The sequence below is a fragment of the Vanacampus margaritifer genome, chromosome 18 (assembly GCF_051991255.1).
Source record: "Vanacampus margaritifer isolate UIUO_Vmar chromosome 18, RoL_Vmar_1.0, whole genome shotgun sequence".
Lineage (NCBI taxonomy): Eukaryota > Metazoa > Chordata > Actinopteri > Syngnathiformes > Syngnathidae > Vanacampus > Vanacampus margaritifer.
Genome location: NC_135449.1, coordinates 1,618,647 through 1,640,978, shown reverse-complemented (window position 1 = coordinate 1,640,978; position 22,332 = coordinate 1,618,647). Strand labels below are relative to the sequence as shown.

General features: G+C 40.8%; 1 long non-coding RNA gene across 1 annotated transcript; it reads right to left on the bottom strand.

Annotated features, from left to right (window-relative positions):
- Positions 1-2,640: 2,640 nt before the first annotated feature.
- Positions 2,641-20,620, bottom strand: LOC144038825 (uncharacterized). The gene is made up of 5 exons (XR_013289288.1): positions 20,432-20,620; positions 18,333-18,491; positions 3,081-3,330; positions 2,788-2,887; positions 2,641-2,709 (listed from the first exon to the last, which is right to left on the bottom strand). It is a non-coding gene; the product is annotated as an uncharacterized LOC144038825 (long non-coding RNA).
- Positions 20,621-22,332: the final 1,712 nt, after the last annotated feature.

Below are 22,332 nucleotides of genomic sequence, written 5' to 3'. Positions count from 1 at the left end.
ATTGTATGAAATCCAATACAAAAGTCCAATCAGTTGAATTTAAGATGAAAAGGCTCCATTTTGCTTGCTGTCATCATGTAACAATATTTTCTTACTTATAAAGTACCTAATGAGGCGTCAACTTTTTTTTTTTTTTTTTTTTACTATTGTCAAAAGACTTTTAAGCATTAATAATGCAACAAAGAGGTGCATAATAACCGTAAGCATGCGCCTAATGATCACTTGGCTCCAAATTACAATACAATATACTCCAAAAGGTGAAACGGGAGTCTTTCGGAAACATGACTATAATATACAAAAAGTGCTCTTAACGGTTTTGAATCTGTTTTTCTTCCGCTTGTCGCACAGCAGGCGCGCATATAAAAATAAAAGCTCGGCATTAGTGGAGTTGAAGTGATGACTTTAGAAGGCGGCGCCGTCGCGTCCTGGGGGAAGCGAGCGACTTGTTTGAAATGAGCTTCTGACTTGCATGCGCTGCAACAAGAAGCACAAGAAGAAGCAGAAGCCCAAGCAGCTGCTGCTCGCGCGCTCAAAGAAGAAACACAAAAAAAAAAAGAAGAAGAAGAAGAAAAAAAAAAAAAAACACATCCGCCTTGAATTCATTAAGCCTGATAATAAATGCGTTAACTATTCATGCTTCAACTTTTTACCCTGCTAGCTTCTATACTTGGAGGGGAAAAAAAGTGTTATTTTGACCTTCCGTTCATATAAGAGGCAGAAATGTGGATAAGTTATGGTGAAGCTGCGGATCGTTTGCTTGGATGGTGATTTGATTTGCTTGTTGCTTATTTTTAAGAACTTTTTGTATGTTATGTATTGTACATGTGATACAGTTAATAATTTATATTTGTAACCACCTTCTTAAACACCCGAAGAACAATAAAAATATAATATTATATTTTTATTATTTTTTTTAAACAGTGTTTTGTCATGAAATACATTTACATTTTAAATATTATATACATTTGAAATATAATTTCATCACAACTTTTGGGCTTTTTTCAAATGAATCTGATGGATGAATAATAATAATAATAAATAAATAAATAAATAAATTATAACCACCAAGAGTGTTTTGAAAAATACAATAATAAAAAAATTGATAACCTTATGATTAATATATTTTCATTTAAAATACAGGTGTTGATTGATTGATTTATAATATGAAAATACATAACAATAAAAATAAATTATTTATTTTTTTGTGCATATTTGTATGCTTTTTTTAATTATCTTTTTTTCCCCCCCATCCAAAGGTCCTGTCTATTTTGTCCAATCCCACCCAGATGAAGCTGTCAAATCCTTTCCCAACGCTAGAGGGCACTAGAAGCCAAAGCAAAGGCGTCCATAGGAAGAACTTTTTTTCTTCTCTTTTCAACAGCAGCCACGTCTCTGTTGCAGCTTGGATGTGCATTTGTTTGCTTGCATCCAAACATTTGTAACACATGAGAGCTCAGTATGTGTGTGTGCGCGCGCGTGCGTGCGTTATCGTTGTGTTGTTTGGCGTTAGCGAGGGAGCGCTTAAAAAAAAAAAAAAAAAATCACTCCTAGACTGACGTGACCTGCGTCCCTCAGCACGCAAATGCTTTCAAAGCAGTCAAAAGTGTCACGCACGCGCCTTTGTAGCACTTTCAATCCACTGCGTGCGTGTTTTTGTGCGTGCGGGGCCATAGAGACGGCGGTTGTTAATGTCAGGGCCTTTTGTGGTTGGGATTCGTTATGTACTGTTTGTTTGTCCTTCTGAAATGTTTTAAGTCTTTTTTTTGTTTTGTTTTAAAGGTTTTGACAGATTTGATTTTACTGATTGCGTCTGATGATGACTCGTGTGGTGATATTTTGGGCGGCCTTCTAGAAACGGCTTCATTTTTGTGGTTGTTATTATTCTTGGGCAGACTAATGACATCATTTTGAGGGCTTTCCGAAAGCTTCCTCTCCAGAAATGTTAGAAAATTCAGCCCCCAAAGCCAGTTTTACTGAGCAATGTGGAATTTGGTTGGCCCCCCGTCTATTATGATCGCACAAAAAGGTTTCGAGAAATCAAGTTTGAAAAAAACACAGAAAAGACATCGTTTTGGTTTAAAGTGGACATTTTTGTCTCACTTCCAGTGTCCTTGCGTGCATTTTTGTAATTTTTCATTTTTTTGGAAAATTCAACCCCTGAATCTGGCCAGTTTCACTTGGCAACAAGAAATTCGATAGGCCCATCTATCATGATAGGATGCACAAAAAAAGCCTCAAGAAGCCCGAAGAGACGCGCAAAGGCTGCCATTTTGGTTTGAAGTCGACACTTTGGGCTCATTTTCAACATTTCTTATATGAACTCAGCTGCACTTTTTTGAAAAATTCAGCCCCCAAAGCTAGTTTTACTTAGCAAGATGAAATTTGATAAGCATGAGCACAAAAAAGTCTCAATAACTCGTTGCCAAAAAGGCACGATAAGTCTGCCATTGAACAGACATTGTATGTTTGGCTACAGTTATTATTATTTTTTTAATTTAGCCATTAAATCCAGTTTCAGTTAGCAACAAGAAATTTTGGTAGGCCCATCTATCATGATAGGATGCACAAAAAAAGACACCCAAAGGCTGCCATTTTGGTTCAAAGCAGACATTTTAGTGTCATTTAAAAAAATGAACCTACCTGCCATTTCTGGAAAATTCAGCCTCAAAAGCCAGTTTCAGTTGGCAACAAGAAACGTGGTAGGCCTGCCTGAAAAGAAACAGAAAGTCAAGTTCAAAGCAAGACACGATCAGGCTATTTTGGCAAAGATTTGGTCTCATTGCTAACCAATTTGAAGCGGCTTTGACAATGTCGGAGTGTGAAGCCGCGCATCTCCCATTCATGAGTTCCTCTGAAGGGACCTCTTCTCCTTTTTTTCGCTTTCCTGCTGGGAATGGCGAGCAAAGCAGGTGGAAATCAAGCATGTGATGAAGATCCGCCCGGCGCGCAATCTTTCGCATTAAAAGGTGACTTGCGACGGAGGCCTCCGAGGAGCGGAAGGACCGGCGGCGGCGCCGTCTCCGCTCCAGGGAGGCAAATTAAAAAAGCATGACAATCTCGTTCCCATCATCAAGACCCACATTGTTGCCGGCTTTTCAACTTTTGGGGAGTCGTCCTCGCTGCCTGCGTCGCTGTTGTTTTTGCGGTTTGTTTTCGCCGCCGCCGCCGAGGCGCTACAGCCACTTTCAAACGCTCGCCTGTCACGCGTCGCCTTTGAAGCCCCGTTTGAAATGTTTGGGCGTACACGTTGTCACGGAGCCGTCAAGCCGAGATTGACGGGGGCCGTCCCACGGCAACAGCGGGGCTCGGCAGCCAGGCAGCCGCGGATGTCTGCAACAAAGGCGAGGAGCCACAAGAAGAGGGAGAGGCGGGGGGAGAGAGGGGGGGGGCACACACACACACACAGATAAATAAAATAAAACTGCTCTTATAGCCATTTCTCAACAACAACAAAAAGATGGCAGAAATTGCATAGAGGAGAGGGAATGCAGCGTAATACTGTAACAAAGACTGAAAAACACAAGAGGGGAGAAATTGCATCGAGCAGAGCGCGGAATGTAGCACACAAGGTCAAGCTGCTGTTTGCTAAACGACATGACTACATTCATGTAACGCGGCACCGCGGCGGGACTTGAACACAGCCAGTGCGGGATGCCGGAATGCACGCGTGCGCGTCAAACAAGTTGTTGCCTCATCAAGTGGGACAGGAAGTCCTCGCAGGGATGTAAACACCATGCTCAACACACATACGCGCACGCAGATGCCACAAACAGATCGCAAGTACACTGAGAAATTATTACAATTAAAAGACCATCTATTTGAGGCAAGGCATTTATTTCTTTACACAGATGACCAATCAATAAGTGAATTATTGGATAAGGTGCACCGTAGTATACAAAAATGTATATTATTTCTGTCTCATTTATAACACAGTCAATTTGACTATTGGAGTAAGGCGTTTATTTCTTTAAGTGGGCGACTAATCAATAACTATGCAGTGCACGCATTTATTTTGGTGAACTTTAATATTAAAGTATGGTATGACTCGTGTATTTCTGCCTGATTTGTAACAAGACTAAATGAGATTATTAGGGGTAAGGTTTTTTTGTTTTTTTTAAGTGAACGACCAATGGATTGGGATGATTCATCTCATGGGGCAAATTTTTTTTTTACAAATGAGCAAATATTTACATGAAGTACTTTTTAATACAATATTACATGTGTATTTATTCCTGCACGATTTATAGCAAGGTCAAACACGAGATTATGACGGGCAACAGTCGCTGATGGCTGTGCTAGAACACCTTGATAAAAAAAAATACTCAAGTAAAATCAAATAAAGAAGCGCGGCAAAAGTGAGTAGTGTATTGTTTTAAGAGGCTGTCAAATGTCAAGCGCTTATCAAAGTGCAGCGGTGTTTTCTTTCCAGCTAGCAAAGCGCACGTTAACCTTTCAGTCTGTCACTGCGCTCAACGTTGACACGGCGAGACCGCGGGAAAGATCAATTCGGGGTAAGCCGTCGACTTCCTCCCGTGGACAACCAAATTAGAAAAGAAGTCTTTTGTGGAGCACACAATCAAAGAGACGCTGTCAGATGACAAAGTGGACATTACTTGTGTATTTTCAAACATAAGATTATTGGGAGTAAGGAGTTGATTTTTCTCCATCTCTCCCTCTTTCCTGCGGGGTTACGATACTGTTCATTTATTCGTATCTGTCGATGCAGATTTATATGAGGCACGTCATATTCAAAGATACATGTCAATATGAAAATTACAATTATTTGTTGTGCGAACACAAGATTATTGAGAGTAAGGCATTTTTTCCCCTCCCACATTTTTTGGTTGCGAATATTTTTCAGCCTATATCTCATAAAACATCTTTGAACTGTACTGTAGGGTTAATAAATGCCCTTTGGGGATAAAGTGATATGATAACGGTGAATAAGGGGTAAGGCGTTCATTTTTTTGCTATTAGAGTATTTAGTGGTTGTATTAATTTGATTTGGGGTATTTTTTCCATCTTTTGACCCAACTTCCTGAACACTGAAGTGGATGATAAAGGTGAACACAGCATTATTGGGGGTAAGGCATCCATTTATTCCGTCTGTCCATTTGTCAAATGTTTGTATTCATTTGGGCTATTTTTCTGTCTTTTGCCCCAACGAGCTTAACACTTATCTTTACACCATCCACTTCCGATGTTATCTTGGAGGAACGGCTGCGAGCTGGAAGGAGCCAACAAAGTCACCAGCAGCGTCGTTCCCGCTCTCTCTCTGCGGTTACATAATTCATGTCAAGCATATTCAAATAACATTTATCACATTGTCAATCACGGCGCCTCGCGCCCGTAACCTTATAAATTAATAAGAGTCCCGCCGTGGGAGCCGGCGCGTTTAGTCATTCTGTTTGACAACACCAGGAAAAAGGGCCCATTCCGCAAGGGAGGGGAATCAAATTCCACGCTTTCACACAGATATTGTTCCCTTCCTCGGAATGCTTGAAATATGGAGTCGGAGCAGGGAGGGAACTTGAGTTTGGGACACAAAACCGGCAGAACATTCAGTGACAAGATGGAATCATGCAAGAATGAAAACAAAGCCGTGACATTTTTCACTCATTGGAATGGAAAAAAAAAATCCCCTCATTTACTATGGCAAATATTCTCGGATTTATTTCCACCCTTCAAACGCGCAAGCCGGGGTTTCCCAGGAAATCAATTTTTTTTTTTTTCCCGTCTTTTGTGAAAGTGTTCAATTTTGTGTTTAGAAAAAAAATCACAGTAGTAAACAAAATATCAAAACAATTCACAAAATACTGACAAAAATAATGAAATAAAATCACTTGATTTTTGACAAAGAAAAAACAAACACAAAGATTCAATTCAAAAGCAAAATAAACAAAAATGCGAGAACTCACAGAGAAGTCACAAAATTCTGAAAAAATTATTCAATATGGAAAAACTAAAAATAGTAGGATAAGTTTAAAAAAAATGGACAAAAAAAACTAAATTGGAGTATAATGAACAAAAAACAATTACGTAAAAAAAAAAAATGTTCTAAGTTTGGGAAAAAATAAATAAAAACACCATTAAAACTAAAAGTGAGAAATTAAAAGTAAAATAAAAATACTGAATTAAAAGTAAAAGGTAAAACCAACCTACCCCCACCCAAAAAAGAAGTTATTAATGCTTTTCAGTGGATGAAAATGAGCTATGACTTTTCCTTAGCATTAAAAGTTTGTCTTTTTGCAGCCAGTCTTGGCCAGGAAGCAAAACAAGCTTTTTTCCACCACAGCGCCCTCTGCTGGACGTGCTGTCAAGCAAACGTCATTAGGAAAGGCTAAAAATATGCGTGCGTTCAACTTTTTGTAACTTTTTTTCCCTTTCTGTGTCCTCATCTTTCTTAGCTGGCCGGCAGCAAGGCATGATGGGAAAACAGGCTCAAGTAAGCCCCCCCCCCCCCCCAATCGCAGCCCCCCACCACTCGTATTCATGACCTCCTTCATGAATAAATGATTGTGACACGCCGCTGTCATTTGCATGCGCGCGAAAGTCACACCTCAGCGCTTTTGTCTACCGAGACGTCTGGAAGGTATTGTCTTTTCTTTTCTTTTTTTTTTTTTTTTTTAACAGTACGTAAGACGAAAAGGGTCTTTCATTAGCCAAGGTGCGCTTCGTCAAGGCGATCACAGCTCCTTCCTGCAGGCGATCGCAGCCTCGGCCCCGTGCTTCGCTCTAATTAGGCGACAGCCAAACGACAAAGCAGCTTTGCCCTTGTCTGTCTTTTTTTTTTAAAGTCATTATGCAAATGGCAGCTGTTGACAAACATGAAAGGCGGCGGACGTTTCTTTTCTTTTTTTTTTTGATGAGCCACATCGGCTCTCGGACGGCTTAACGCTCGCCCTCGGCAGGTGTCGTGTCGATACCCGAGCACCGATCGATCCAAGGGGGGCCCGTCCGAGGGGATTGGGACACGAGGGCCCCAGCAACAGACTGGATGGTTGGGGGGGCTTTTTAGTAGTCTCACCAACTGAAACGATATGAACAAAAGTAGCTAACATCCAAAGTCAGTTTCTTCCTTGAAAATGTAGATTAAAGCAAGATGTGATGGGAAATTTTGTGGGGGGGTTTCCGACAAAAATGGTTTATCTCGGATTTTCAGGTAACAAAATGGGACTGATTTAAAACCCCATGGCGTTATTTTATTTTGAAATGGCTTGGTCAGAACCAACAAAAAGCCCAAAAAATGGTCAAATAACACCCAGGGGTTAAAAAAAATAAAATAAAAAATTCAGTTTTTACTTGTTTACATCTGAAAAATCGAAAAACAAATTACTTTTTTTTTTTGGGCGGTGGGGGGGATAAAAACAACATTCCAACAAAAGTTATGTCGCGTTTTTTTCTTTTTTATCCAAACATAATTTTTGTATATGTATAACAATATTTCATCCAAAATCCACTCCAAATCCAAAGTCTCCAAAGATGATTGATTATTGGAAGCATAAAATATCAGATAAAAGTAAATTTTAGTCCAACGAAAAGATAACCCCACATTTTTCAGTTGTTTATTTTAATTTTTAATCTGAAAAACTGCATGGAAAATGTTCTCATGCAAATTCTAGTGTAAGAAAAATTAACAATTATCTTCATTCTGTGTGAGTTTTATTTTAAGTCAAAGTTTGCTTTCCATTAACAATAATCGCATTGAAAAGTTTGTTTGATCCGTTAAAAATAAAATGCTTTCATTTATCGAACTTGTCGTGTACTCCGATAACGAGCTCGGGTTGAAATGTTGGGATTTGAAATATTTTTGTTATCTGAACGATAGTCCAAGAAAGAAACATATATCGCTATATTAGGTGAGATGTTTTCTTTAATCATATAAAAATAATTCCAAAAAAGACTTTTCAAAGTTTTGGGGATAAAAGGAGCAAAAACTTGCCAAATTTTGTTGAAAGTTTTTTTTTCATCTGATAAACAAAGAAAAAGTCTTGCCGTGCGCGCCGATAATTAGCTTGCGTGGAAATGTCGAATATCGACGTAGTTCAACGAGCGCCCTAAAAAGCAACGCGGGGCGTTTTCATCTTCAAGTTTTACCCTTGAAAACAAACTTTGACCTATTTGTTTTTTTTTGTTTTAACAGCGTGAGCCATCGGAACCAAAACGTGGGAAAACTTTCCCAAGTCAGCCGACGACTTGTGATGACAGTTTCAAAAAGACAAAACCAATATTTCTCGCATGTTTACTGTCACCGCGACATCTCTAAATGACAAAAAAAAAAAAACGTAACAAGAAAAATCTAGGCTAAAAAGCGAGGCTAGCAATTACGCGCCCGTGTTTTATTATTATTTTTTTTTATAGTTTGACGCCACTGATGTCGCACTTTAAATTAAAAATACAAAACACGGTTGATCCATGTGATCTATTTATAAGCGGACGGAAGCGTTAGCGTTAGCTCAACAACATATCAGAGGAAGGGTGGGGTGTGTGCGGGGGGGGGGGGGGGGTCGTAATTGAGGAAACCGGCGTAAGTGTGGCATGTTCACCCGCCCACCCGCAGCCAACCTTTTCCCGCCTTTATCTCACGAGTCTTTTACGCAAGCCGGGTTGTGACTTCTTGACAAAAGCGCTCCTCGCGCTTTGGAAGAAAGAGCGTCAAGCGCTAATTACGCAGCCAGACTTTAGCGGCGCTAAAAGTTTGGGCCGTGCTAATTGCTACAAAACTTTGTGGAACGGCGAACGGGGAGGGAGAGGGGCGCAGACGGATGCGTTTGACAGGTCGCGCTGAGACGCCGGCAAAATCCAGCAAGCCTGAGACGCAGATCAAAATTGAACAGTTGTTTATTTTTTTAATCCCCGGCTAATTTATGTACAAGTTGTGCAGCGCTGTCGTTTCTTGCCTTGCCAGCTCTCAATTAGCGCGCAAGCCTCAGGGAGCTAATTAACAATTCATTAATAAACTCCCCCTGAAAAAAAGCAACAAAAAAAAATCCCTGACATTTGCAAGCCGTTCAAGATGTCTCCGCTGAGAGCGTTGTGGGAAACGGAATGATTTTGGGGGGGGGTTACAAAAGCCGGACCCCCGTGACCTTTTATCGAGTGTCCGATCAATATCGCGCCAGGCTCGGCGTCTTTGAGCTTCTGGCAGCAAAGCAGGGATGGGAAGGAACCACACAACGGGAGGCGGTGAGGGTCGTGAGGGGGTCCACAAAGAATATCATTTACTTCTAACGACCTCTTGGTTGGTGGCTAGAAAAAAAAAAAGAAATGACGCGTTCATGTCGATTTCGCATGAATGTTAAACCTGCACTGATTTTTCACTCACAAATTTGGGGTCGAAGGATCGCACTGACAAACTCGGTGACAAACTCAGTTTTCGTGGCTTATCTGCTCCAGAAAGTTTCACTAAAAGTAAAAATATATAAAGCACAAGGTCATGCCGTTGAATTATTTGGTTTGATTATTACATTGATTGACTGCTATCATTTTTTTGTGTTGATCAGAGGCAGATATCACAAGTTTGACTACATTCTGTCCCTTGTCATTTCTTTCTTTTTTTTTTTTAAAGAATAAAATCGAATTAAATTACTTTCGATTGGAAAGAATGCCAATCGGCCCAACCGATATACATTTTTGAGGCCGATGCAGATTCCAAAATTTGACATAATATAATCCCGTTATCCAAGTAATCAGCTGATTAAATAAAAATAATAATAATAATAATTTCTTTTTTAGTCTCTTTAATGCTTTGGCCAATTTTTTTGCCTTTTTTTTTTTTGAGTGGTGAATGTTTGACGGTCAAAATCTTTATCTTATGCTGTAAAAAAAACTAAAAAAACCCACAAGATTCATTTAAGGCTAAGAGACCAAGAATTGGTCAGAACAAAACAGGACGAGAAACATATTAAAAAAAAAAAAAAAAAAATTCTCCCATGTCACTTTCGTATGAAACAGATTCATTTCACAGTACCAAAAAAAAAAGGGGGGGGGAGGAGATGTATCACTGAGTGAAAAACATAATAAAAAAAAAAAATCAGAAAATAGGAAAGTAGTAATTATTCTATATATAGTAGATTTCCTCGCCCCATTTTTTTCCTCAACCCAAATGATATCCAAGCAATTCCTTTTTAAGGGCAATGTTGGAAAATGAGTATAAAATGTTATTAAAGTACTTTGGGCCTCCAGCCCTTGCAAAATTTGAGCAATTCGCCATCGCGAGCGTTCACTGCACACGGAATTCCCGACGGGGGGGCTGGGTGAGCTGATTTAATTTGTCGCATTAACACATAACATGGCCGCTACACGTGATGCGCTTGTCACCGCCGCCGAGCCTTCAAACGCCCGTCAAGCTCCCGCCGTTAGCGACGAGAGAGTTTTTTTTTTTTTGTTTGGGGGGGGGGGGGTGGGGGGGGGGCGTCAAAAGCGGCTGAACGCCGCTTGAAAGACGAACGGCGCTTGAAAGTATCCTTTATGGCTTGTCGAGAATGCCAACGAGGACTCAGTCGCGACGTACGTTTGCTGTAAACGGCGCTAGCACAGTTAGCCAGCGATTTTGTATGCTAATATTGACCTGACAGCTAACGGCTTGTAAACAGCAAAAAAAAACAGTGGAAAATGGAGGACAAGTGACACAAAAAAATCTGCAAAGAGGTCAATCTGCAAGTAGAAAATCACAAACGTGGGGAAACACTGTACTTTCTTGACGCCAATGACTACTTTCCTATTAACGTAGGGCAGACATGGGCAACTGAAACCACATTCTGAGCGGCCTCTTCATTGATTCCACCTCCCAACCCCCAGAAAATGAAAATAAAAACTGAAAAAACAGAAAATCCTTTAAAAAAACAACAAAAAAACACTCCTAACATTTCATTTTAGCTTTTGATGAAAACTGAAAAGAAATAGCGGGGTTGGAATCCTGAAGAAACTGAAACAAATGAATAAATAATGAAAACAAATCTACAAATTTGTGACCTTGTGGGAACTGAATTGCAAGGATGACGACTGCCGTTTTAAGTTGTAATATCACCATACACCACTAGGTGGCAGTAATTTCGCTTACACTGAGTTTTACCGCTTCATACTACAATGTGAGTGGGCCTATTACATTTTTTTCAGAATTATGAAGGACATGCAAGACAAACATAGTACTGCAATATGTGGGGAAAAAAATGCACAAAATTAATTTTGATTTGCTGTTCAGCATCTTTTTTTGCTATCATTATGATCAATAGAAAGCCCTTTGAACAGTATGTGAACGACAATATGATTCTTTTTTGACGGTGTGTAAAACCTTCGTTTTACGCGTTCTTTGATACATGCATTGAGAAATGTACGATGAAAAATGAAACCGATCATGAAAAAAAAGCACCAAAAACGAAAATGTGGCCAAATGTGCGACTAGAGAACCACTTGTCTGTAGGGGTTTATTATTTACATAGCATACACAAGACAGCTAACGAAGCTAACGCCGCTAAGCGTGCCAGACAGTTTTTCTGTGTTTACCGCGCTACAGTCTACCGCGCGGCTAGCTGTCGTCCCGCATTAGCCGGCGCAACAAAGGCCGGGCCGAGCTCCCGCTTTGCCGGGCAACTTCTTGGCCGACCCCCCCCCGGCTGTTAAATGGGGGCGCCCCGGTGCGACCCCCGCCGAGCGGGAATGCGCACCCTGGCATTCAAATAAGACGAGAAAGTGAGATATCAGCGGCTGAAGTCCCATTCGAGGCGGCGGCGGCTCATCACGGCGGCGGCGCAGCGCATCGATCGCGTTAAAAAAAGAGACGGAGGAGTCAAGAGGGGATCTGAAAGCGGGCCGACCGGCGCAGGAGCCGTCCCGTTTGTTCCCTGGCAGCTTTGGACCGAGGCCTCCGTGACCGCGGCGCTCTCCGGCGCCCCCCCGCGGGACGCCTCGCCTCGCCCGCTTTGATGCCAAAACAAGGCGGGGAGGGTTATTTGTGCAAAGATGGCGCTCCGACGTCTTAATCTTCCGTAAGGTGATCTTTGCATGGGGTGCGAGAAAAGCGGGAAAAGAGGAGGCGAGAGAAGAAGAAGAAGAAAAGAGCAAGTGTACTTGCGAGAGCGCTGGGAGCTCAAGTTCACTACGGGGGCGGCAGGAGTCAACCCCTCCCTCCGCCATCACCACCCAGCCGCAAGCCCCGGGCCTTTTTCTCCGCAACATTCAAAAGCGCCGAGCAGTCGATACGGAACGCAACTCGCGGAAAGAGCAAGGGAGGGATTTCAAAAAAATCCAATAAAAAAAATCAAAAAAAGACACAGGAGGAGCGCAAAAGGGTTATACAACACGGTAAGATCACACAAAATGGAGGCTGCGGCGCAAAGGAAGCCGGCGTCTCCGTGCGGATGCTTCATTGGGGGTGGCAGAATGTGAAGCGGCGAGGAGACGGGGCGCGCGCGTTCCCGCTGCCAAGACACAAAGTCACGCTCAAAATGCTCAGCCACAAAAGAAGACCAGCGAAAAAGTGCGGCAAGGATGGAAGGCGCTTGCTTGCATGACGGCAAACGCTAGCAACAAGCTAAGCAGGAAAGCAGCAAAGCAGGAAAGCGCATTTGTGCCATAAGAGCAAAATTGGGCCACAAAGAAGAAAGAAGAAGAAAGTCACAATCAGGGTTACAATAGTTTGGGAATTCTCATTATACTTTTTTTTATATTTCAAAGACAGAATTTTAGTTTTCAAAGAGTTTTAAAGTAGTTTTTCCAAAATGTTTTGTTTTAGTTTAGTTAGTTTTAGTTTTTTTGTGTATTTTGTTTATATAAATATTTATTTATAATATTTACTTATTATTATTTATGATGACAATATTGTTGTTTATTCTTGTATTGTCTCCTCATTCATCGTTCACAGATCAAATGGCGGTTCCCGTGGAACAGTCCACAGACTTTGAAGTTCCGTTTCACAAAGCGGCAGCTTCGGAAAGTTTGATGCATCAAAACTCCAAAGTTGAAAGTGAAACTAGAAACGGTCTCGCTTTCCAATACCTTGTTGCCAACTTCTGAGAAGTGGATTTGTGGCTTGAATTCCTGTTGAGAATTTTAAAAAAACTAAAGCTAATGCTAAAACTAAAAAAAAGCTTTACAAATAATAATAATAATAAACAAACCCACTCTGAAAACCAATTAAAATGAACTACATTAAAAAAAAAAATCCCAAAAACTTAAAACTAAATAAAAACTAACTATAATGAACATTGCAAAAGTATTATAACTCTGGCAAGGACAACAAAAGTTGTGGCTGTAACTTATGAAGGTGGAAGGAGAAGTTAGTGTCCAATCTGGCCTATCATAATTTGTGATTTTTCAATACACTACATTTTTATTTTCAAGTCGAACTTAGTTTTTTTTGAGCATGTTTGTTACTTTTTACATGGTCAAAAATAATTAATTTACTATAGTTTTGTAGTAGTTTTAGTTTTTTGTTTTGTCGATATATGTGTGCGCATATTCTATATAAGTGGCGCTTTCAGGGTGGGTAAGGTTTTTGGTATAAGTATTTTATACATTTGATATAAAAGTCAACTAAAATCTCAAACAATTGTTTGACCTTCCTTCTTATGTACGGACGAACAACAAAACCAAAATAAATACACTTAGAATCAATTTCCTGCATGATATTTATTGACAAAGGCAAAAACAAACGACAATTTATCTATAATTATAATTAGTTTTATACATTTAAGATGTAGTTTCAGCTAGTTTTCATTTTTATTTTTTCTAGCTTCAACTTTTGCTAGGATGGAGCAAAAATGTCGAGAAAAGTGAAACCACATGAAGATGGAAGGAGAGCTCAAAAAGGGTTTGGGGTTCGAGTCCGCGAGGTCCGGCGAGCGTCCCTCCCAAAGGTGACGTCAAAGTTGTTGCGAGCAACGTGAAGGTGGAGGCGAAGGAAGCCGCCAAGAGACGTCAGGACGGAGCAGAGCGACGCGGCGACAAACACATGCTCGCCATGCTAATGAGCGCCGCGCGGAAACGGAGACTTTCAAACATTTGCCGCTCGCGTTTGGAGATGTGAGGACTTGTTTACGCCTGCCGCATTGTTCTCAAACGCTCGCCGCTCACTCTTTCTCTTTCTGCGTCTCTCACAAGTTCTTTCAAACGGCAGATCTCACAAACACTCGACACCTGGCTGGCTGGATAGTTGACTTCAAGAGCCACGAATCGCCGCGCGCGTCTGCGCGCCTCCGTTTCGTTTTTTTTTTTTTTTTAATCAGCCATTCAGCTCCTTCCGCGTTCCAAGTATTCGGGAAGACATCTGCAAAACGAGGGGGAACAGGTGCGGGACGGTCGGTGTAAAAAGGAGGAAGGGCCTTTGTAAATTCCAGAGGTCATTTGGTTGCGCTTCCACTGGTGGAATTACGGTAGTGACATCGGCAAGCTGTGATGTCAAGTCAAACTTTTTCTTCATTTTTGAGTTTTGTGTGTGCCCACACAAGTCCAAACACGGTATTCTGATTAATATTGTGCTATGAATTAAAGGAGAAAAGTCAACAGTTTTTTATCTATGAGTGGGGGGGGGGCGGCCATTTTACCTTTTGCCACAGCCCACCTGGCACTGTGATGTCATTTTCAATCGACAGCAAGTGGCATAATGGCCGCCTCTTCAATCTTGTTTGGAATAACTGACACCAGACCATCATACTTTAAAAAATTTCACTAACAAGTCACCCATATTCACCTTGGTATTTAAAAAAAACACAAAAAAAATTTAAATTCTTCTTAAAGTTTTTAAAATGTTTATTGCCAGTTGCAGTTTTAGTTTGTCAAACTCATTATAAAACAACGCAATTGAACATTGTGTATCAAAAAACAACAACACAACTTCACCGTAAGAATTTCCGCTAGCTTAATGCTAACACATACATCTAAAACGCCATAGATAGGCTAACTAATCTAGCATCAATAGTTGTGGCGCGATAACTCGGATAGTGAACGAAAACATGTCAACATAACAACATAACAATTGTCAACAATATTCTTCATCCTTTGCAAAACACCACGAACGTGGACGCCTGCTAGTCATGACGGCTTTGGAGCAATCCTGAATGGATATCCCGCCAAAAAGTGATTCGCACAAAACGGTTGTTTCCCCGCCGCACTCTCCAAACAAACAAAATAAAAGAAACAAAAAAAAATGTAGTGAAGTCACATCTTTATTTGCTGGATTGGAGAATATCTTCTCTCTACATTCAACCTACATTCATTCAAAATGGCTTCCAAAAACTTCAAATGAATAAGAATATACTTACGCAACAAACACGCAAGCGGCAAAAAAAAAAGACGCCTTCCATTTCAACTCCCACTTGTGGACCGCCCCCTTTCGAAACCCTGCGACGACAACATGCCCTCGTGAGGAATGCGAAAAGATTAAAAAACAAGAGTTTACGGGAAAATAAAGGGCCGGCGGCGCGTGACAAGCCTTTAAATCTGGGACGGCGGTCCCAAAGAGGAAGGCAGACGCGCGCGGCGGCGGTCGCGGCGACATGAAAGCGCCAACGCGTTTTTTAAGCACGCTAGCCGCGAGACGCAGACGGGAGGCCATTAGCTGCATTGTGCCTCCTTGGCGCCGCGTTTGAACCGTTGTTTTGTATTTTCTCTCCGCCGCGGACGCGCAGATTGGCTGTGTCACAACTGATTTGTAGCACGAGACGGGAGCAAACAGCAGCCAAAGTGTTTCATGCGCCGACGCGGACGACGACGTTGTTCTAGTTTTCAAAGGTTGAGCTTTGATCTGGAATTCGTCCCCGGGTGGACTTTAGCCTCGTTTTGCGTCAGTTGCCGTACAGTTCAGAGTAGTGAACTCCGTGCGCGTTGTGCTTTCAACCTCATCTGAACAAACACAATTAGAAATACTTCTAAGGGGCATATCTGATTGTGCCCCATGAAGTCTGCCTAGCAACAAGTAGAAAAACAAATTCTCAAAAAAACACACACATCAATATTTTATATTTTTATGTCAACCCCAAAATATTTTTGTTTCAATCACTGTGTGTGAATTTCTTGGGGGCATAACGGACAGTGCCCCCATAAATTCTGCCTAGCAACAAGTAGCAAAACAAATTTTGAACAAAACAAAAAAATACACATCAATATTTAATACTTTTAAGGCAACGCCAAAATATTTTTGTTTCAGTCAACAGTTCAGAGTAGTGAACTCCGTGCGCTTTGTGCTTCCAACCTCATCTGAACAAACACAATTAGAAATACTTCAAAGGGGCATATCTGATTGTGCCCCCCATGAACTCTGCTTAGCAACAAGTAGAAAAACTCATTCTCAAAAAAACACACACATCAATATTTTATATTTTTATGTCAACCCCAAAATATTTTTGTTTCAATCACTGTGTGTGAATTTCTTGGGGGCATAACGGACAGTGCCCCCATAAATTCTGCCTAGCAACAAGTAGCAAAACAAATTTTGAACAAAACAAAAAAATACACATCTATATTTAATGTTTTCAAGTCAACCCAAAAATATTTTTGTTTCAATCACTGCGTATGCATTTCTTAGAGGCATAACGAATTGTGCCCTATCAATTCTGCCTAGCAACCAGTAGCAAACAAAACAAAAGCTGCTTGCTTAAAACAAAATAAAATCTGCCTAGCCACAAGTTGCATAACCAAATATACGCAAAGAATAACCAGACAACTTAATCTTGTTACGTCAGTAAAAAAAAATCTATTCAAACACTAACTGATAGTGCCCCACGAATCCTGCCTAGCAACAAGTACCATAACCAAATCGTAGCAAACCCCCCCCCCCCCCCCCAAAATCGTATTAGTTCATATTTTTAGGTCAGCCACAACTACTTTTGTTTTGAACACATTACAAACACTACTTGCGGGGCATAAATGATTGTGCCCCTCACATTCTGCCTAGCAACAAGTAGCCTAACCAAATCCAAAAACAAAAACACCGATTTTTTTTTTTTTTGTGTGTGGAAAAGTTAACAAAACAGTTTGAATACTTGGGGTGGGGGCACATAACTGATTGCACCCCACAAACTCTGCCTAGCAACAAGGCTGATTTATTTTGGCACCCTTTTCCTCCCTGCCAGCTGAAGCACTGCAGGCCCGCAGCAGTACAAGTCATTTGGGTGTGAAAGTGTCGATTGGCTGAGTGTTTGTCCCGAGGCTTATCACGCACGCACGTAAACAATCTTGCAGCGTGGACTGGACCGTTTAGCAGCAGAGCGAGGGGAGAAGGCCGTTATCGGCGGTCGCCAGAATAAATACCTTACCCTACAGAGCTAATGCCGCGGGGCAAATAGAAAGATGTTATCTCCGAGAGTCGATCATGGAGAAGCTCGTATCTTCTCGCAGGCTTCTCACCGAGGCCTCCGAGTGGAGTGTGGGGGGGGGGGGGGGGGTTAGGGGGGGCGCTTTCATTTCCCCAATTGGAGCTTGACATTTTTCACACTCTTCCTATTGACTTTCTTCATGATCAATAATAATCGCGGGTCAGGAAGATTAATATCGATTGAGAGTTAAACGAATTTAGCTGATGATAACAAATTGTTACGTATCCTAAATAATATGTTTGTTATTCTGGTTATGATTTGCACGAGAGTCAAATTGATGACTTTGCTGTTTCGAAGATTTTCACCAAGACATTTTACATCAAGTAAACAAAATATGATACTGCGTAATATTGAGGAAACTAATATTAAAAGTAACCAACATCACAAATCTCATTTTATGTCATGTATATACATAATTAATGTTTTAATACATATAATAGTTGTATTTATTCCAATTAATAAATGTTTATTGAGATAGTTTTACTTGTTTCCCCCTGCAATGTTTTGTATTAAACCACTAAATGAGTATTTTAAAAATATGCACGTTTCAATAACTTTATTGTATTAATAACTCTGAATATGTCTGTAAATGAAAAAAAAACATTAACACAATACATTTATTCGATGTATATTTAGTTATACATTAAATCTGAAGTAATTCATTATATAGTAACTGTTGAAATATTCATAATTCATATTTTTTCTTTTAATAAATTAGTCTTTTTGCCCTTATGTCATATTTTTAAAATAAGCACATTTGCCATTAATACCTATATGCAATGTATATTTATTTATATCATATTTATTTTACATTGTAATCTGTGTTAATACATTTTACCAATTGATTTAACAGGATACGCAGTAATTATATAATTCATCAAATAAATAAATAAACAAATAAACAAACACCAGAAATGCTGATGTCAGGTTCGGGCTGACGTTCTAAAAAAGGATTTTCAATTGCAGGTTTGAATGCGTGCAAATGGTTTGTGTGTGTTAGGGAAGCGTGTTGCGTCTTACTCGGTCTTCCTTCCCTCGTGAATGTCGATTGTGCGGCGGCCGCGCCCGCCTGGCAGGTGGCCTCCTTTTGTCACCGCCCAATGAGGAGATTTGAGGAGAAAAAGGTCTCCACCTCCTCCATCCAACGTCAAACGTTTCACTTGTGATGCCAACACTCGTCTGGGGGGAAAAAAAAAAAAAAAAAAAAAAAAAGGTTAGCTAAGGAGGTAAGCTGTCATTCCACCGTCACTATTATTGGAACTTTTGGGCAAGATCGAATGGTTTATTATGACCGTTTTTCAAGTGGAGCAAGTGGGTGTCTCAGCAAGGCAGACAAGCGGTGAGAGGAGAAAATCAAGGGAGGGAAGTCATGTCGCTCATCGGATGTTTTTTTTTTTTTTGGTTGCAGTTTTTACAAGTGGGGCAAGCGGTGTGCTCTCCTTCCCCTTGGCTTGATTATGAGTTGATTGTTTTTTTTTGTGAGTGGAGCAAGTGGGTGAGCTTGGGGAACAAAGTTTGGAGCTCCGTCCTGGAAGGAAATTCGACAAAGTCAAGCTATGGCTCTTTTTACCATCAGTGATGTGATGGTGGATGTTTGGGGGTGATGCTATGCTACATTTGTCAGTAATGAGCTGTTTTTTCTTTTCTCTCTCTTTTTAAAGGTCTTTGTTATGGGGGGGATCGCAAGAAGAAGGAAAAGGAGGACGTTTAATGATGACGTCTGTGGTCTCCAGAGTCCAAAAACGCAAGCGACTCCATTCAATTATGCAAATGAGGGCCTGCCGCTGCCTCTTCGGCCGTCACTTTAATGACGACGTAAACACACGCACGCACGCACGCACGCACACACACTGAGGAGGCCCTATTTAGTCATTTGGAAGTTAATTGTGTTGGTCATTAAAAGAAATATCAACTGTCATGAGGATGGCACACACACACACACACACACACACACTCGTAAAGCGTTTTTGTTGTTTGAATCTCCCTGTGTGATGTTGGGGGGGATGCCAATACACACGCCGGCCACCAGGTGGCAGAAGAGCACAAGGAAGGAGAAGAAAATCATTCGAGATTGCACGACGCGTCTAACAGCTGGCCACAAGATTAGGTACACCCAGGACACTATGACAGCTGTCTGAAAACATTCTTAAAATGTACAATTTATTCACATAAGAGGTTCTTTTAGGAAAGAAAATTCTTCATAACGCAGGGATAAAGTGTAATAATAATAATATTATTTTTTGTTACAGTAATCCAGTTGAAAAGTTATGAGCCATGTTGTGAATTGTATATTTATGATATAATACAATACATTTCAATAATTACTTCATATCAAGCCTCTTTATACGGTATTGTAAGCAGTGAAGAAAATATTACTTCTGTGTAGTATAAACTGAATATGTAACATTTGACTTTTTCTGGTCTATTTTTGTTCAAGTGATTTAACCTGAAGCCAAAAACAAAAACAAAAACAAAGATCAAAAAGATCAATGATGATTGAGCAAGTTAAAATTGTTGTTGAAATTTAAAAACAAGAACGAATGTGTTGATTTCATTAAATTGATTCATGAAAAATTGCAGGCTAGCATCATCAGTGAACTTTGAGTGGCCAAATTTTGCAACTGTATTAACGCAATCATATATTTTGGTGACTTTTATTTAACCCTGTAAAATATTAAATAAGTGGGGATATGATGGCAATAAAGATGAAAGAAATGAAAGAAAACTTATTTAAGAAATACTTTGTAAAGACTAATAAAAAAAAATCCACAAATTGGAGAATCGGCCATACTGCGACTATGTGTGATTCCACTTTATAATGAAATGTATTTATAATATTTTACTCCTTGAAAAGCAAAAATGTTCTTTATTGTCTTTTTTGAGGATGCGGCAAGACGGAAATCCGATTTGAAATGCACGGTCACAGAATGAACTCAACTTGTATTTCAAGGCGACACCATTTCACGACATTAGCAGTTGCTCAGCTAGCATAGCGGCTGCTAACAGTCCGCTAGCATGTACGCGTGGGCACAGAAGCTAACATTAGCATTTGATTTGCGACCATGTTACTGTCATGAGAAAAATAGGAAAAATAAATTGGTATTGAAATGAAATTGTACTTGAATGCCTTTGTTGTAAAGTGCGGTTGTTCACATGTAGTGATCCCGTTTGGCCTCTAGGTGGACTCCCATCAAGCGACGTATCAAAGCGACAACATTGTTCAGAAAAGTGAGCGCTTGTTTTCTTTCCGTCTTCTCCTCCTTGTGTTCTTTTTCTTTGTCTTTTGACTTGATGAGCGCAGAACGGTCGCCGTGAGCGCTGGTGACTGAAGACAAATTAACTTGGGGATGATTGTCACATCAAAGCCACGCTCGCCACGCTTGTCGTTTAAGGCTGCGGGCCATCGCGTGCGTGCGTGCGTGCGCGCGCGCACACACAAAGAAAATTGCGGACGGCTATTTTGTTTATCGTGCGCCCCCCGCGTCTTTCAACTTTTGTGTCCGGCTAATAAATAATGACCGGCAACACGTTGAGGCGTTCAAGGACAGGAACGTCGTATCGACATTAAGCGTACCGATAACAATTTTCATGACATCATACAGCAAGCTGAACACTACCTTGACTTATGATTTTTATTCGTTCCATGACCTCAATTTACTCATTCGGGTGGAAATCGTAACTCTTTTTTGTTTTTTTGCTTAAAACTTGCTTTAAAGAATGTCGCTTGCTTTTTTGATAAAGCAATGGCGGGAGCTCGACTAAAAATGAAACTTGATTAACTTTGATCTTGAATTCCTAAAGAACAAAAGGGAGCGCTTGTTTTCCGTGGCTGGGGCTCCCACATTTGGTGGCCACCAAAACGACTTCCTGACTTTGTCTTGTTTGATGGAAAACGTGGCTGAAAACTTTTTTTTTTCTTCAGAATTCCGAAAAGAAGGGGAGCGCTTGTTTTCTTTAACTGGGCTCACAGGTTTCATTCTTTGCGATCGTTTCTCACATCAGCATTTTTGGAAGGAAAGTATGTGGACTTGGAATGTGATGAAAACTTCTGGAATTCCTAATAAAATAAAAAATGCTGACGTACGTAGAATGTCTGGGATACCCGTATTTAAAAAAAAAAAAAAAGGAGCGCTTGTTTTCTTTAATGGTGCTCACAGGTTTGGTGGCCAACAACAACATTTTACTGGCATTTGCTCTTCATATCTGCATTTTGGAAGAAAAATGTGACTTGAAAAGTTCCGGAATTAATAAAGAAAGAAAAAAGGAGCGCTTGTTTTCGGCACGGGTGTGTCTGTACATGTATGACAATAGGAAACACTCTTGACAGAATTTCCTCTAGAGAGACAATAAAGTATTTTTCTTCTTTAGGAACATTTTTGCTGATGTACAGGGTGCGTGTGCGTGTGCGCGCGCGCGCCAATACGCCGACCTCATCATTTGCAAGACTCCAAGATGGAGCCGATAAAAACCACAAAAATGAGACAGGAGGCTCCACTTCACACAAGTTTCTCTTCTTCTTCTTCTCCTCCTCTCGCTAGTTTCAAGTTGTCCCTGACTTTTATTTGTAGAAATATTAATTTGGGAGCGGAGTGCGGCGGCGGCGGCGGCGGCATCAGAAGGCAAAGAAAGAGGGAGAGGTGCAATGCGAGCACATTTCCCCTCGCTTGACGTTTTGCTGAAGTTTGTACGCCACTTGAGCCGCGCTAATGATACCAGCAGAGGCTCTCTGGGGAACGCCGTCCGCCGCTTCCGCCTTTCCCGCGCCAGGTATTTCAGGAGACGCTAACGCTAACGTTCGGGACGACCGCGAGGCGTCATTCCAGGAGCGCTTCCTTCGTCGTCGTCTTGTTGTGCACACGCAGACATTGTGCGGCTTTTTTTTTTCTTCTTCCCGTTTTTTTTCCAAGCGTGCCAGGGAAATCTTTTCATGAACTTCTTCATCAAATCAAGCGCCTCCTTCCCTCCTCCGTCGCAGTTCCTGGTTGAGGCCGATGAATGTTTAAAGAGGTAATTGACGACG